This window comes from Phodopus roborovskii, unplaced genomic scaffold (genome assembly GCF_943737965.1).
Source record: "Phodopus roborovskii unplaced genomic scaffold, PHOROB, whole genome shotgun sequence".
NCBI classification, from domain to species: Eukaryota; Metazoa; Chordata; class Mammalia; order Rodentia; family Cricetidae; genus Phodopus; species Phodopus roborovskii.
In genome coordinates, this window is record NW_026126433.1 from 14189551 (window position 1) to 14206235 (window position 16685).

The window sequence follows — 16685 nt, forward strand, 5'->3', positions numbered from 1 at the left end:
TAGTGGTCTATCTTTCTTCTTCTCCATGTTCATACTAGCCCTCTCAGTTTTGAGAGAAGTAATTGACACCCAGAAGAGAAGATGTCTCCTTGAGGTTTCCTAAGGATAAGTATTGCAGAAAACCACCTGATACATTTTCTGGTCATTTCTGGGTCTTCCTATTAGAAATACCTACTATGAATATTGCCCATTTTAACTGAGCTGTGGTTTCAGATACTAATATTGAGATCATTAGTCACTTTAACACCAGTACAAAATATCTTTGCAAAGGGAAGAAAACCATTATATGTGAAATATGACAACTTTCTAGTCATTCTGACACTTCTCTTATTTCAAGGGTTTTTTTCCTAGCTCCATAGTTTATGTGAATTAATTGAGTTATGTTACAAAATGGCAATTTCTACAGTGGCTGCTTTATTTTATAGCCTTTCAGTCAAGTTTATAACACAGATAAGAAGTTAAAAGGAACAAATTCATTTCACTGCTAATAAAGATCTTAAATTATACAGAGACATGTAAGCAACTGCTGATTAATGCTCTTTTGTTTTGATACAGTAATGCATCTCTTTGGCTTCATAGCATGTTTCTAAGTATAGCATTTGAAATTTCCTGTCTCAATATTTTCCTAATCAACCCACTGAAAATTCATTCTGATGAAGCTCCCAGAGTACCTTGATTATGAAGGTGAAACAAGGATCATAGTCCTTATTTTTAATTAATAATTAAATTAGCACATTCTGAAAAGGAAGTCAGAGAGATGATATAATCAGATTTACTTACAAGAACTTAATAAAATAGGAAGGGCTTCCAGGTTAGTGTTTGGATTACACAAACAAAGCAAATCTAAAAATACATACTGTTCAATTAAATGAACAAACAAGTAGGAGGGCTGTATTAAATCCATTCATTAAAATAACTAGATATACATTCAGGAAGAAAGCTAAGAAATAAATATGCCAACTCAATTTGCAGAACACTAATGTCTAGTTATGAGTCCATACTAGATTTTTTAGAGACATGAAATTCTCCAAAAGATTTATCTAAGTGTACCACACAGGTAGATTTTTCTAGAGGTCATTATATTCATTGATGATGCTTTAAAAATATTCGGTCAAAGTCATTACATTTACCGCAGAGTTCAAATCTTTAAATAGAGTTTTCTCAATAACTAAGATTTCATATAAAACATGTTCATGAAAAAGAAATTCAGATGTAGTTTATAAATCTTTTTTTTTTTTTTTTTTTTTTTTATTCCTCAGCTAGAGGAACAGTGTCTGACAAGGCAGGGTCTATGTGTTAATTGCCAGTGAACATTCATGCTGCAACTGCATTCTTTTTCTTTCTAACATGGCCTTCCCTTTCCTCCTTTCTTGCATCTCCTCATATCTCCACTCATGTCATTGCACTCACACTTGATTTTTAAGAAGTCTGAAAAAGAGTCGTAGGTCTAACAATGCATAGGAAACCTAGCTTAACAAGCTAAAAGATTAAAGGAAAATATAAAATACTTCAAGTAAAATGCTAAGCTCAATGCAGGAGCAGGCTGGGCCTCTGACACAGAAAATGAATGCAATTCACATAAACTCAGAAAAAAAGAAAACTGTTAGATTTTAAAAAAATAAATTTTCCTTTGAAAAAACTCTACAAAAACATTTTTCTGCTTCTTTTATCTCCCAGGTTTTCAGTAAGCCTGAAATAATCCCTCAAGAGTTATGAAAAAGGAGCATATTTTATTCTATGTTAGGAATTAAATATAGACTTGCTGTTCTGTGTATATGCACCCAATTGTGATGTATCTGTGAGTTATACTCACACTGAACCACAGGAATAGTCAAACTTGATTACCCATGCTTTAATATCAGTAAGCATTTGTTTTAATCTGTTTTTCCAATATATTTTTAGCGATTATTTGGAAATTTCACATAATACACCCTGATCACATTCACTTCACAGTCCTTCACTTGACCTTACCCTTGTGATTTCTTATACCCCAAAACAAGGATAATAATGTTATATTAAGTAAAATTTGTGTTGCTTGTATACTCACTGGAACATGATCAAGCTCCTAGTGTTCAGCCTCTTAAATAAAACATTCCTTCCCTACTTCTATTCCCAAAAGAAGTCATCAACTATGAATACACTTTAGCATCTTTATCACAATTTGAAGAGTTCTCTTCAATGGCTTCCTGTATAGGTGGTATCTTTTCAGGAGGAATGAGTGGTGAGAGAGGTTGTCACTGTAACCTTCTATGTCTCTCATTCTCAACCTGAGTCTGAAGTCATTGATACCATAGCAAAAGAAGCTTTCTTGTTCTCTTTACAGTCATTAGCAGCAAAGATTATGGGCTTTCATATTGTCTATGGTAATGTCATGAACCACAGACATCTACATAGTCTCCAGTGGCAGCAGAGACCACAGACATCAAGGCAGCTCTTGCCTGCAGCATGGACCATGGACTTGGACAGCAATACAGACTATGAACATCCACATGGTGTTTGGTGCTGATATAGGTCATGGGCATCAACATGACCCCCAGATGAAATAGGACCATAGATATCAACATGGCCTCCAGCTGGACATGGATCATGGACATTGACATAGTTTTGGAGATAGCATGAATCAGCATAGCTTCAGGTGGCATCCCAGGCCACAGACATCCATTAGTCCCACAGGTATTAAATAGGCCACAAATATCAACATGGTCTCAGACAGCAGTATAGACACAGATACCAACATGGCCTCTAATAGCAAAAGGGATGGACCATAGGGCCCCCTGAACCATATACATCAACATGGCCTTAGGCAACAGCACAGGCCACAGATACCAGCATGCCTTGTTGGGAAATTTAAGTACTTGTTCCTTACAGCACTCTTCATCCCCACACAGCTGTAGAACTTCCCTACTCTCAAGGTTGAGCAAACAAGATTGTTTTCAGAACTTTCCAGTGCACAGGACCCATATCTTGTCCCCAGGTGTGGGATGTGCATGATTTCCTCCTATGCTTAGCCCATCCTCTGGCTTGTGTATATAAGCCCTGTACTCCCTGTAATAAACAGCTTCTTCTTCACTTCTCATGGTGGTCATTTCAGTGCTTCAATCACAAAATGCTCTACCAGCTTGGTACTGTGGTGCAGTACAGGTGCAGTAAGTGGAAGTCCCACCAAGATTTGGAAAGGGAGGAATCATGGACAGGGTCACTCTGTTGCTGTCAGGAGTGTTTTGGGGTAAACAAGGTACATAACAACAATATGAGAATTACTTTAAGTACCTTCTCCTTGTGGATGTTAGTCAAATATGTCTTACTAACAGAAAAAGTTAAAGTGAAAAAACAACTAGAGACAACCAAGGAGGCTTTTAGAGAAGTCCAAGAGGAGGAAACTAGACCATCTGCAAACTCAAAACAAAAAGACATAGGAAGAGTAACAATTAGTCATATCCCCAGTAAAGAGAATGATACAAAATGGTTATCACCTTCTGAGTCTGAGTCAGAGGACTACTCTGAGGAGGAAACTTAATAAAGGGATTTGAAGAACTCTGCCATAACCTATGGCATTGTCATTAAAGAAAAAAAAATCATAGGGGACATGGTTGTGAGGGTCTGTGTTCAGATAAGGGAGATGAGGAAATAGCAACAACTGTTAAAAGAAATGCTGCTGTATTAATCCAATTTATATAGTTTTAAAAAGCCTTGACTTCAAAATTTAAGTCTAAGGACAAGTTATTGGGGAAATGGATGTCTATTTTTGTTTCCACACAAGATTAAAAGCTGTAGATTCCTTCCAGACTAACATGGTTTGATCAAACAAGACCCCCTGAAGCAGTGTTCCAGGCGATCTAAAATTCAAAACAGCTGGGACAAGTCAGCCTTACAGAACACTACTAGGATTTCTGTACCTTCTTAGGATCCCCATGACAGCACCCCATACCAGCAAGAAGCAGTTTGGAAAGAAAAACACCCAAATTCACAAATATTGTTTATAGAGAAAAGTGACTGGAAAAAGGGGTTTTAGAAACAAAATTTAATGTCCCATGTGGGGGAATGTGTACAGCATTGGCCGGGGTCTATTGCGTTATCCCTATTCAGGGTCCTGGGTATCAGTGACTGCATCTGGATTCCGCAAACCGGTTCAATAGACAGGCCAAGTGTCACCTGACAGGTAATCATGGCCTTGGCGGTGTAACCTGAATCAGCCTAAGTATGGCTATAGATGCTGGAGAAGCGATAACCAATGACAGGTAACTCCTAGCAGGACAATGCCGCCTAAGACAGGGAATGATGAGAGTATTTCCCCATGACAAGTAAGGTATTTGTTCCCCAGCTGACCTAAGATAGGGATCGCTTCATTTAAAAAATAAAAAGGGAGGAACTGTTGGGAAATTTAAGTACTTGCCCCTTGCAGCTCTCTTCCTCCCCACACAGCTGCAGAACTTTCCTACTATCAAGGTTGAGCAAACAAGGTCATTCTCAGAACTGTCAGGTGTGCAGTGCCTATATCTTGACCCCAGGTGTAGGTGGTGCATGATTCCCTCCTATGCTTAGCCCATCCCCTGGCTTGTGTATATAAGCCCATTACTCTTTGTAATAAACGGCAACAGCTTCTTCACTTCTCATGGTGGTCTGTTAAGTGCTTCAATCCTGACATCCTTTGCCAGCTCAGTACTCTGGTTGCTTGGGCACAGCAATGCCTTCCATCTGTAGCATGTAGGAGACATATTTAAGATATTAAGATAGATTAGATAGATTATTTTTCTATAGTAAACTATGAAAACTATGAGTGTTTTTCCATGCTTAGTAATTAACATGTGGAACTAATGTATGAATAAAAGAGCAAAATATTTATTCAAAAAAGTTTCCCATCTGACATGTTAATAATCCCAAGTACAAGACTGTTCATTTCTTGTTTTCTTTCATGTGTGTTTGTATGTGTTTACGTGTGAGTGTGAAAGTGCATATTTAAGTGCTTGTGTTTACGTGTGTGTGTGTGCCTGAGAAGGGGATGTGTTTGAGTGCTGGTGGGTAGCACATGTGGAAAAGATTGAGGTCCACTGCTCCCTCTTGAGACAGTCTCTTACTGAACCAGCAGCTCAGTCTTTTCCAGCTAGCCTGCATGATCAGTAAACCTGTTCAGACTCCTTGGTAATCACAGTGCTAGGATTACAGGTACATGTGGCCACACATACCTTTTTACATAGGTGCTTGGCCTGCACACTTAGGTCCTCATTGTTGAGTGGTAAATTTGCTCGGACAATGATCCATTTCCTCAGTATCTATTATTTTCCTCTTTTCAATTCAATCCTTTGTGGAGCTTGGAATATATGGACTTGTGTTATAATGTGAAGACTTTATATGTTCCATTTTAATTGTTTACATGTACTAAGTAATTCCAGTGTGATGTTCTGTGATGGTTTGTTTTTATGTAAAATTGTTAAAAACTGCAATCACTTTGTAGTAGTGTATCTCTGCTGTGGGATTGCCTTTATTAAGTTGGCCTGAGGCCATCTTTGTGGAGAATTTTCCTGGTTGACATTTGATGGGGAGAACCCAGCCCTCTGTGGATGTACCACCCTTAACAGGTGGTCCTAAATTGTATAAAAAATCAAAGTGAACAAGTCAGGGTCAGGAAAGCAAGACAGTAAGAAGCACATCTCTGGGGTTTCTGCTTGAGTTCCGGCCTTGAATTCCCTCCATGATGAACTGTAACATGTAAGGCAGGACTCTTCTCCCAAGTCACGTTGGCTATGGTGTTTATGGTAGCTGCAAGGATACTTGCTTAGTGTACTTATCTTTTGTGACAAACTTTATATTGGCCATCAAGATAAGATTTAGAATATCTGCTTTTGGCATTCTTAAATTATTGATAACAAATTACCATAAATTATGTATGCATCTACCATAGTGTCTATGTATATATTCCATTTATATGTGATGAAATTAGAAAAATAATTGCAAGAATTTTAGCTAATGCAAAGGTCATATATTCAGCAGTGAGGAACCTAGGTATTTCCAATTGTTCACAGTAAATTATCAGATATTTTATTGCCCCTGAGGTGACCTTGAATCCTTTGTATTTCTTTTGAAAAATAAGATTTCCAATTTGCAGGAAGCAATATGCTTCTGAAATATTAAATAAGCAAAAAATGAGACTTAACAAACTAACACTGTTCCAAATCTGAAATGCTTTTCTGGTAAAGGTCAAGCTGACATGTAGTATAAATTCAAATATCAACTAATTATCAGAATCTTGAAGATAATGTGCCACACATGCAGAGTGGACTTTGGTATGTAGTTAAGAAGTTTGGACAATTGATAACTACATCTTTTTAAATAATATAAAGTACATATTTGTTAAAACCATAGCAATAACTTTTATTAGAGAAATAATTTTATGGGCATACAGATTATTTTCAATATAATTCAAGTATCATGAATGCGAATGAGCTAGGTACATGTGGCCATCAAAATGATTTTTATTTTTCATACTGTTACTTCCTTATAATAACTACTATTCTAATCACCCAGATGTCCAATGACAGTAGCCACAAGAGTAGCTGTTACTCAAAGGTGAAAAGCTGGGCTTTCTTACACTAAATCAACAGTGGATCCACAGTACAATTGCCCTATTAATGTTCAATGTAACTGATTCCTCTTGGTGATTAATCCTCCACAGTGCTTTCATTCTGCTTACAGTAGTATATTAAATACATAGTATACTCTGGCTAAAAATTTAAGTAATCCTTAAAATAATAGTATCACAATTTTTTCTTACTTTTTATCCATGATTTTTAAACAGTAATATTTTTCCAAACACAGTTTATTAATTTAAAAAAAAAAAACATGTATAAATGCATTCTCAGTGAAACTCCTAGGAGAAGGTGAACCAGGAGAGGAAACACCAGGGATAATAAAGACGGGACCTGTATACCTGCAACTTTATTTGACCACATATGGGTACTTCTCATAAGCTGTTGGAATGGAAGGAATGGTTAACAGATGATGATCAGAAAAGAGCTGTCCTTTACATTTTCTTATACACTGGTGACACAAAACAGCATGGCAAACAGTAAAAGCACTCGTGTCAGTGTCAGAAAGAAGTAGACAACTCTACTCAAACAGCACATAGTATTAAGAATAGAAATTGTAGTTACAACAGAAGTGGTTAACAGTATGTGTGGGAGTGTGTTAGTGTGCATAAAATCAAAATTAACAGTAATCCACAGTATTTTATAAATTCTTACTTTTTCTCATTAGTCACTACTGGAGAAAATATTGAGTATGGTAGGCAAAATATGGAGGAACACACTGACTTGTAGAGAAAAATATGAGACTGACAACTGTGATGTGACAATGATCTCCTTGAAAAAACAGTTTTTGTAATTAAAAATATTACTGCAATGAAGAGGATCAGCCAGCCACTAAGTAAAAAACAATGTAAATTCTTTCAGGCCATAGTCATAGATAGCCAAAGCATTATTTATACTGCAAAACTGAAAATCAAAACAAAACCTTATGACTACATGCAATACATAATATATAGCTATTAAGTGTTTCTGATTTATATTAATTAAATATAACAACATTGAAGGTGACAATACCTATTTTCGTTTGTCTTATGCAGTCATATGTCACATATATAAGTAAAAATAAAAACACAAAAATAAAATAAGTAGAATCAACTTCTGGCAATATTAGGGATAATTTTTCAGGGGTATTTAAATGACTATGTAATTTGTCAGATAATTAGAAGCTGGCATCTTAAAATGTCCCACTTTTCCCACTTTTATATTGTACATATTTGAGCTCTGTCTTAAAATGGATATGGAGAAAATATAGTAATATCCATTGTTCTGTGCATATTTGATGTGGTATGCTAGCAGTTCTTTCTATTATCATGATTTGTTCATTATATGTAATTGAAAATTTTTCTTCAGGGTATCATATATTTAATTTTTATTCAACCATAAACTGAAGCCCACAGAAGTAGCAGTTGCTGTTTTATTAAGTACGGAGTAGTGTTACAGGCTTTTAAAGGATTATTCTCTCTCTCACACACACACACTCATAAGAAACCTTGTCTTTCTTGACAGATTTGAAATATAAATAATCAAAAGAATATTTCAGAATTATATAAATACAGTTATGTTAGTGGATTAAATATATTAATGAACAACTAAAATTCCCCAAAAAATGCCAGTGAATATTTGAATTTTTTAATCCATGCTCTCTGAGACTTCTACATCTGCCTATCTGTTATATGAGTCTAAATTTGTGTCTTCATAAAGTCTGACTTTTTAATCTGTCCCTGTGTCTGTGACTGTTTACAAATGTTTCTGTGTATCTGTACCCAAAAAAAGGTTCTGCCTTGTCATTATTGAATAGCATAGGAAGAATCACATGGAGAATAAATGAAGGATCGTTTACAGACATTAAGTGTTTACAAGGGATTAAGTCCCTGACTGTAACTCATCCAAACTGTCCAGAGAACAAAGAGAACTACAATATCTAATAGATGCCTTCTGAGTTCTATTATTGAAGGTGGGAACAACCACATCTAGCCCTAAATTTTGCTTTAATTACATTCACTAATTTTTAATTTGTTTTTACAAGTTAGCATCATAGCTGGGTGGGGTCACAATTCCTTTCTTAAACATAGTGTCATGTTTTGCTTTAATCTGTTTATACTTCTTGGTATAAAGAAGAGTGTTGTCCTAGATTCAAGGCCATATGATGAGTGCCAGGTCAGTGTGGGTTACAGTATAAGAGACTGTCGTGAAATAAAATAGTCTGAACAGAGTTGTGTAGTTTAATTAGGTGAAATTTGACAAATAATGCTACATTTCAAACACAATAGTTCACCAATGTCAACAATAATAACTTACACATTTTGAGGGGGGGTGCTCAAAATGTTTAAAAATAATTAAATAGTTTAAAAATACAACTTGGAGTCTGTGATTTTTTTTTTTTGAAGTAGGAACTTGAATGAAATTGACAGTTATCATTTCTATCTCTGCTTCTTTGAAAAATAAAATAATGAAGAATAATGATATGTGTGCAGTTGTTTTGTTGTTTTTGATATTAACCAAAGACTTCATGGCTCTCACAGAATTGCCATAACTTGTTCTCAAGTTCAAGGGAGAATTGTTCTCCACTGTAAAATTGTGCTGCATTCTGAGACTCTTTGTTATTTGTTGTACTGTATGCTTTTTTATAAAATATCACAAGTTCAGTGGGAAGATACAGACCTGAGAAAGATAAGACCTGAGACAGTTACTCTTTACAGTCAGGTACTAAAGCTGTGAAATTGATAACATTAAAACTCTGTTTAGAGTTTTACAAGCACCTTCACATACTCAGAGAGAAAAATGCCAAATAAGAGCATTTTTCAGACTCCAACATTTCTCACACAAATAAAAAGTGTAGGTAGTAGAAAAAGCTCAACAACTAAGGTTCATGGGAATTCGGTGAACAGGATCACTTTGAGCATCAGGCCAGGCATTTGGTTTCAGTTTACTTGCTTTCAAAAATAGAATACATAATGAAAAGAGAGAGAATTAATCACTCTGAAGTACCTCCTGAAGACCAAAGAGTTAGGTTAATTTATACTGAAAATAATAATTGGATATCCATTAAAAGTCATAAAGCAAATTATCCTTTTCTTGTATCCCAGACCTCTCCTTTCATTCCAATTACTTGAAATGGGGTTTCAGGCAGACTTAAAATCATTATGCCTCCTAGTATGACTTTGAATTACTGCTCCTTCTGCATATACATTCCTCACACAATGCTTAAAAAAAAAAGTCCTAACCCAGTTTAAATCCTTCAAGGAATCAAACGCAGGGCCTTTTACTTGCTACATGAACACTCCTTCGGGTGAAATACATTACCAACTTCATTGTAAAAATACCATCCTACCATCCTGGGAAGTTGTAAGACATTTCTAACTTTAGAATCTCATATTAATTTTCAACATAATTTTTGTTTAATTTGTGTGTACGACTACTTTGATTTGACCATCATACATAAGGTTGTGTCTATGTTGTTCTTATATTAGAGAGTATGTATGTATTGCTATAATGGAGAGAATGAAGTTCCAAAGAATTCAAGAGGAATGCATGACCTTAAATTTTAGAGAGTCCATAATGTCCCTCACTTTATTTGTAAATATTTTTCTTCTTTGTGTTAAGATTACTTCAGAAACTCAAAATGACTACTGATGATGCCATTCTTGTATTCTAGCCACAAGAAAGACAATATATACTTGGAGAAACCAGCACCTATGTTTCAAGTACTTTAGCTTTTGCTCTTTTCTATGATTTTTTATATTAGGTATCACATTTCAATACAGTACTGTGATTGCATCCTGGTCCTTAGATTTTTATGTTGTCAACCATTCTAACGGCTCTATGATAATAACCCCAAGGCATGTAATAACTTGCAAACCTGAGTTGTATGACAAATTGCAAATGAGATTTTCATTTCTTTAGTTTGAGTTTTCAAACACATAATTCTTTTAAGAAATATTACTAAAAACAAACCTGCACATTAAAAGAACTTCAGGAAGCATCACCATCCTTGACTTTAAGCTCTACTACTGAGTTATAGTTCTGAAAACAGCCTGGTATTGGCACAAAAATAGACAGGTAGACCAACGGAATAAAATAGAAAATCCTGATATTTACCCACACACCTGTGAACACTTGATTTTTGACAAAAACAGATAAAAGAATAAAAATGGGGGGAGGAAAGCATTTTCAACAAATGGTGCTGACAAAAATGGATGAGGGTGTGTAGAAAACTGAAGATAGACCTATGTCTATCACCATGCACAAAATTCAAGTCCAAATGGATCAAACACCTAAACATAAATCTAGAAACACTGAACCTCTTAGAAGTAGGAGATACTCTAGAACAAATTAATATAGAAAAATAACTCCAGTACCACAGACACTTAGATCAACAAGTAATAAATGGGACCTCCTTAAACTTGGAATCTTCTATAAAGCAAAGCACACAGTGGACAAGACCAAATGGCAGCCCACAGACTGGGAAAAGATTTTTACCAATCCTATCGGACAAAGGTTTGATCTCTAAAATATACAAAGAACTCAAGAAAGTGGGCAACAAAACACCAAATAACCCTAATAAAAATTGGGTACAGAATTGAAGAAAGAATTCTTAATAGAGGAAATAAAAAAGGCTGAAAGACATGTAAGAAAGTACTCAATATCCTTAGCTATCAGGGACATGCAATTCAACACAACTTTGAGATACCATCATACTCCTGCAAGAGTGACTAAAATTAGAAACACCAATGACAACATATGCTGGAGATGATGAGAAAGGGAAATACTCCTCCTCTGCTGGTGTGAGTGAAACTCGTACAGCCATTTTGGAGATCAATATGACAGTTCCTCAGAAAAATGGGAATTAGTTTACCACAGGACCCGGCAATCCCACTCTTAGGCATGCACTCAAATGATCCACATCCATGCAACAAAGACATGTGCTCAACTAGGTTATAACAGCATTTTTTTTGTAATAGCAAGAACCTGGAAGCAACCTAGATGCCCCTCAAATAAAGAATGGATAAAGAAGAGGTGGCACATTTACACAATGGAATACCACTCTGCAGAAAAAAGTAATGGAATATTGGAATTCACAGATGGAACTTGAAGAAACCATCCTGAATGATGTAATCCAGTCACATAAAGAGGAACATGGTATGTACTCACTCATGTATGGATTTTAAACCTAGAGCAAAGGATCACCAGCCTATAATTCACACCACCAGAGGAATTAGGATACAAGGTGTATTTTGTGAGATTCATATATGGTCCCTCACAAAAGGGGGAAGGGACATGTCCCACAGAGCACATGAGAAGTGGGGTCAGTGAATGGAGAGAGAACTAGGACAATGAAAGGAGACGAGAGGAAAGCATGTGAGACTAGGAAGATTGAGTCAGGGGAGGAATGGAGGACAGCAGAGAGAGAAAATAAAATAGGGAGCTCAGTCCTTCTGGCTGAGACCCATATTCAGGGGGCCGCAGTCAGTCCCATGCTGGAATTCCAGCTATCAGTCTGGGGGGGCCCATTAGATCCTCCTTGTTCAGGTCAGCTGTCTCTATGTTTCTGCTGCCTGGTCTTGTCCTCTCCATCTGCATCTGGGTTCTAGTTCGACTCAGTGTTTAGGTATGGGTATTTGCTCCTGTTTCCAACAGGTGTAAGTTGAGGGCTCCATGGATAAGTTAGTTGTTGATCTCAATGTCCAGTAAGGGCATTTACGGTAGCCTGTCACAAATGCTCAAATTGTTAGTTGGCAGCAGTCTTGTAGTTCTCTAGACTTTTCTTTGGGTTCAATTTTATCTTCATACAAATATTAGCTCTCTCTTTTATTCTCTCTGTCTCTCTCTGTCTCTCTGTCTCTCTGTCTGTCTCTCTCTCTCTCTCTCTCTCTCTCTCTCTCTCTCTCTCTCTCTCTCTCTCTCTCTCTCTCTCTCCTGTCTTCTATTCCTAACCAGGCTCAATCTTCCTAGTTGCATGTGTTTTCCTTTCCTTTCCTCCTCCTCCTTCTACTTCTCTCTCCATTTGCTGCCCCACCACTTCTCCTGTGTTCTGGGGGACTTGTCCCTTCCCAGTTCTGTGAAGGACTTTATCTGAACCTCTAAGAATACACCTTGTATCCTAGTTCCTCTGATAGAGTGAATTACAGGCTAGTAATCCTTTGTTCTAGGTCTAAAATCCATGTATGAGTGAGTACATACTATGTTCCTCTTTTTGTGACATGGTTACTTCATTCAGGATGGTTTCTTCAAGTGCCATCCACTTGCGTGTGAATTTCAAGACACCATTATTTTTTTTTTCTGCAGAGGAGTATTCCATTGTGTAGATGTGCCACATCTTCATTATCCATTCTTCAATTAAGGGGCATCTAGGTTGCTTCCAGGTCCTTCCTATTACAAATTGTGCTGCTATGAACGTAGTTCAATAGATGTATTTGTTGCATGGATTTGGATCATTTGGGTATATGCCTAAGAGGACGATTACCGGGCCATTTCAGCTGTAGGAGTTCCCTGATAGAGTTTATTGGGTTGCTTATGTAAACTACCATATCATCTGCAAATAGAGACAGTTTGACTTTTTCCTTTCCAATTTCCATCCCCTTGATCTCGTTTTGTTGTCTTATAGCACTAGCTAGAACTTCTAGTACGATATTGAAGAGATATGGAGAGAGGGCAGCCTTATCTTGTTTCTGATTTTAGAGGAATTGGCCTAAGTTTCTCTCCATTCAGTTGCATGTTGGCAGTTGGTTTGCTGTATATTGCTCTTGTTATGTTTAGGCATTTTCCTGTTTTCCCTTATCTCTCCAATACCTTTATCATGAAATGGTGTTGAATTTTGTTGAAGTCTTTTTCACCATCTAGGGAGATGATCATATGGGTTTTCTTTTTCAGTTTGTTTATATAGTGAATCATGTTGACAGATTTTCTTATGTTAAACCATCCCTGCAATCCAGGGATGAAGCTTACTTGGTCATGGTGGATGATTTCTCTGATGTATTCTTGAATTCGGTCTGCCAGTATTTTATTGAGTGTTTTGCATCGATGTTCATGAGGGATATTGGTGTGTATTTTTCTTTCTCAGTTGTGTCTTTGTAAGGCTTGGGTACCAAGTTTATTGTGGCCTCATAAAAAGTGTTTGGCAATGAACCTTTTGTTTCTATTTTGTGGAACAGTTTGAGGAGTAGTGGTACTAGTTCTTCCTTGAATGTCTGGGAGAATTCTGCTCTGAATCCATCTGACCCTGGACTTTTTTTTGATGGAAGACTTTTGATGACTGCTTCTATTTCATTGCGGGTTATAGGTCTACTTAACTTATTTGGCTGTTATTGATTTAATTTTGGTACGTGACATTTATCCAGAAATTTGTTCATTTCCTTTGAATTTCAATTTTTGTGGAATACAGATTTTCAAAGTATGACCTGAAAATTGTCTGGATTTCCTCTGTGTCCGTTTTTATGCTCCCCTTTTCATTTTTTATTTTGATAATTTGCATGATCTTTCTCTCTGCTTTTTCTTTAATTTGGATAAAGGTTTGTCTATCTTGTTGATTTTCTCAAATATCGAACTCTTCGTTGTATTGATTTTTTTGTATTGTTTTCCTGGTTTCTATTTTTTGATTTCAGCCCTCAAGTTGATTATTTCCTGGCATCTACTCCTATGGGTGAGTTCGCTTCTCTCTGTTCTAAGGTTATCATTTGCGCTGTTAATTCTCTCATGTGACTATAGTGTGTTCTTCATAGGGGCACTTAGTGCAATGAACTTCCCTTTTCTCACTGCTTTCAAGGTGTCCCATAAGTTTGGGTATGTTGTGCCCTCATTCTCGTTAAATAATAGAAAGTCCTTAATTTCTTTCTTTATGTCTTCTTTGACTCAGGTGTGTTGCAATTGCACCTTTTTCAGTTTCCGTGAGTTTGCAGGTTTTCTGCTGTTTGTGTTGTTGTTGAATTCCCATTTTAAAGCATGGTGGTCTGATAAGGTACAGGGGATTGTAAGGAGTAAGGTTTTTCCTCCCGCTGCCAGGCTTGTCCTGCTGCCATGCCAGGCCCGGATAATGCACAGAGACTCTGTATTTGATATTACGCTGTTGGCCAGTTACTTGTTCCTTATCGGCCAGCTCTGTCTTAAGTATTAATCCATTTCTACATATTTCCACAGGGTCTAACTGAGAGTGGAGGAACGGAGGTTTTGTTCTCTCCATACTCTCCATGTTGAATTCTCCTTCCTACTTTCTCTTTTCTCCTTGTCTCATATTTGCGCCTATCTTGCTTTCCTATTGGCCAACAGTGCTTTATTCATTAACCAGTATGAGAAACATATACAGAATGGCATCTCCCGTCAAGGCACTATCCCTATTCTCTTGTATCTTTTGAAGATTGTTATGCCAACTAGTATGAGGTCGATTTTAGAGAAGTTTCCATGTGGAGAAGAAAAGAATGTATACTCTTTTTGTTTGCATGGAATATTCTATAGATGTCTGATAACCCCAGTTGAGACATAACTTCCGTTTAGTACTTTTGTTTCTTTGTTGAGTTTATGATATGTGGCTCTGTCTAGTGTTGAGAGTGATGTATTGAAGTCTCCCACTATAAGTATGTGAGGTTTTATATGAGCTTTGAATTTTAGTAGCGTTTCTTTTACGAATGTTTGTTCCTTTGTATTAGGGGCATAGATGTTCAGAACTGAGACTTTGTGTTGAAGGATTTCTCCTATGATGAATATGAAATGACTGTCTTCATCTCTTTTGATTAATTTTGGTTTGAAGTTCTACTTGTTAGATAGTAGGATAGCCACACCTGCATTCTTCTTGGTTCCATTTGATTGGAAATCTTTTCCCAACCCTTTACCCTGAGGTAATGTCTATCTTTGAAGCTTAGATGCAGCAGAAGGATGGATTCTGTCTTCGTATCCATTCTGTTAGCCTGTGTCTTTTTAAAGGTGAGTTAAGACCATTAATGTTGAGGGTGAGTAAGGTCCATTGATTGTTGATGCTCGTTTGATTTAGGTTTGTTGTTGTCAGTGGTATTGTGAATATATTTGTTCTGCTTCACCCTAGGTTTCTGGTATAGTTGGATTATCTGTTGCCTGCATTTTTGTGGGCATAGTTACCTTCCTTGGGTTGGAGTTTTCCTTCCAATGATTTCAGTAGGGCTGGATTTGTAGATACTTATTGGGAAAATCTGGTTTTGTCATTAAATATCTTGTTTTCTCCATCTTTAGTGATTGAGAGTTTTGCTGGGTATAGTAGCTTGGGCTGGCATCCGTGTTCTCTTAATACTTGTAGAACATCTATCCAGGACTTTCTGGCCTTGAGTGTGTCCATGGAGAATTCAGGTTTAATTTTGATAGTTCTGCCTTTATATGTTACCTGTCCTTTTTCCTTCACTGCTCTTAATATTCTTTCTTTATTCTGTATACTATTCTGTTTTGATTATTTGATTATATGTCAAGGGACATTTTTTTGGTCCAGCCTATTTGGTGTTCAGTATGTTTCTTGTACTTTCATGGGAATGTCCTTCTTCAGATTGGGGAAGTTTTCCTCGATGATTTTGTTGAATATGTTTCGGCACCTTTGAGCCGGGCTTCCTCACCTTCCTCTATGCCTATTATTCTTAGGTTTGGTCTTTTCATGGTGTCCCACATTTCCTAGATGTTTTGTGTTAAGGATTTTTTTGGATTTATGATTTTCTTTGGTAGATGAATCTATTTCTTCTAGTTTATCTTCTGTGCCTGAGATTCTCTCTTCCCTCTCTTGAATTCTGTTGGTTATGCTTGAGTCTGTAGTTCCCGATTTTTTGCCCAGTTTTTCTATTTCCAGAATTGTTTCGGTTTGTGTTACCTTTATTTTCTCTATTTCAGTTTTCAAGTCTTGAACCATTTCCTTCACCAGCTTAATTGTTTTTTCTTGGCTTTCTGTACTTTCTTTACTTTCCTTAAGGAATTAGTTTATTTCTTCTACATTTTTGCTTGTTTTTTCCTCCATTTCTTTAAGGGATTTTCTCACATCTTCTATGAGGGCCTCTATCATTTTTATTATGGTAATTTTTAAGTCGTTCCCTTTTGCTTCCTCTGCTTTGTTGTTGTGTTCCATTCTCGTTGGTGTATATTCCCTAGTTTCTGGTGGTGTCA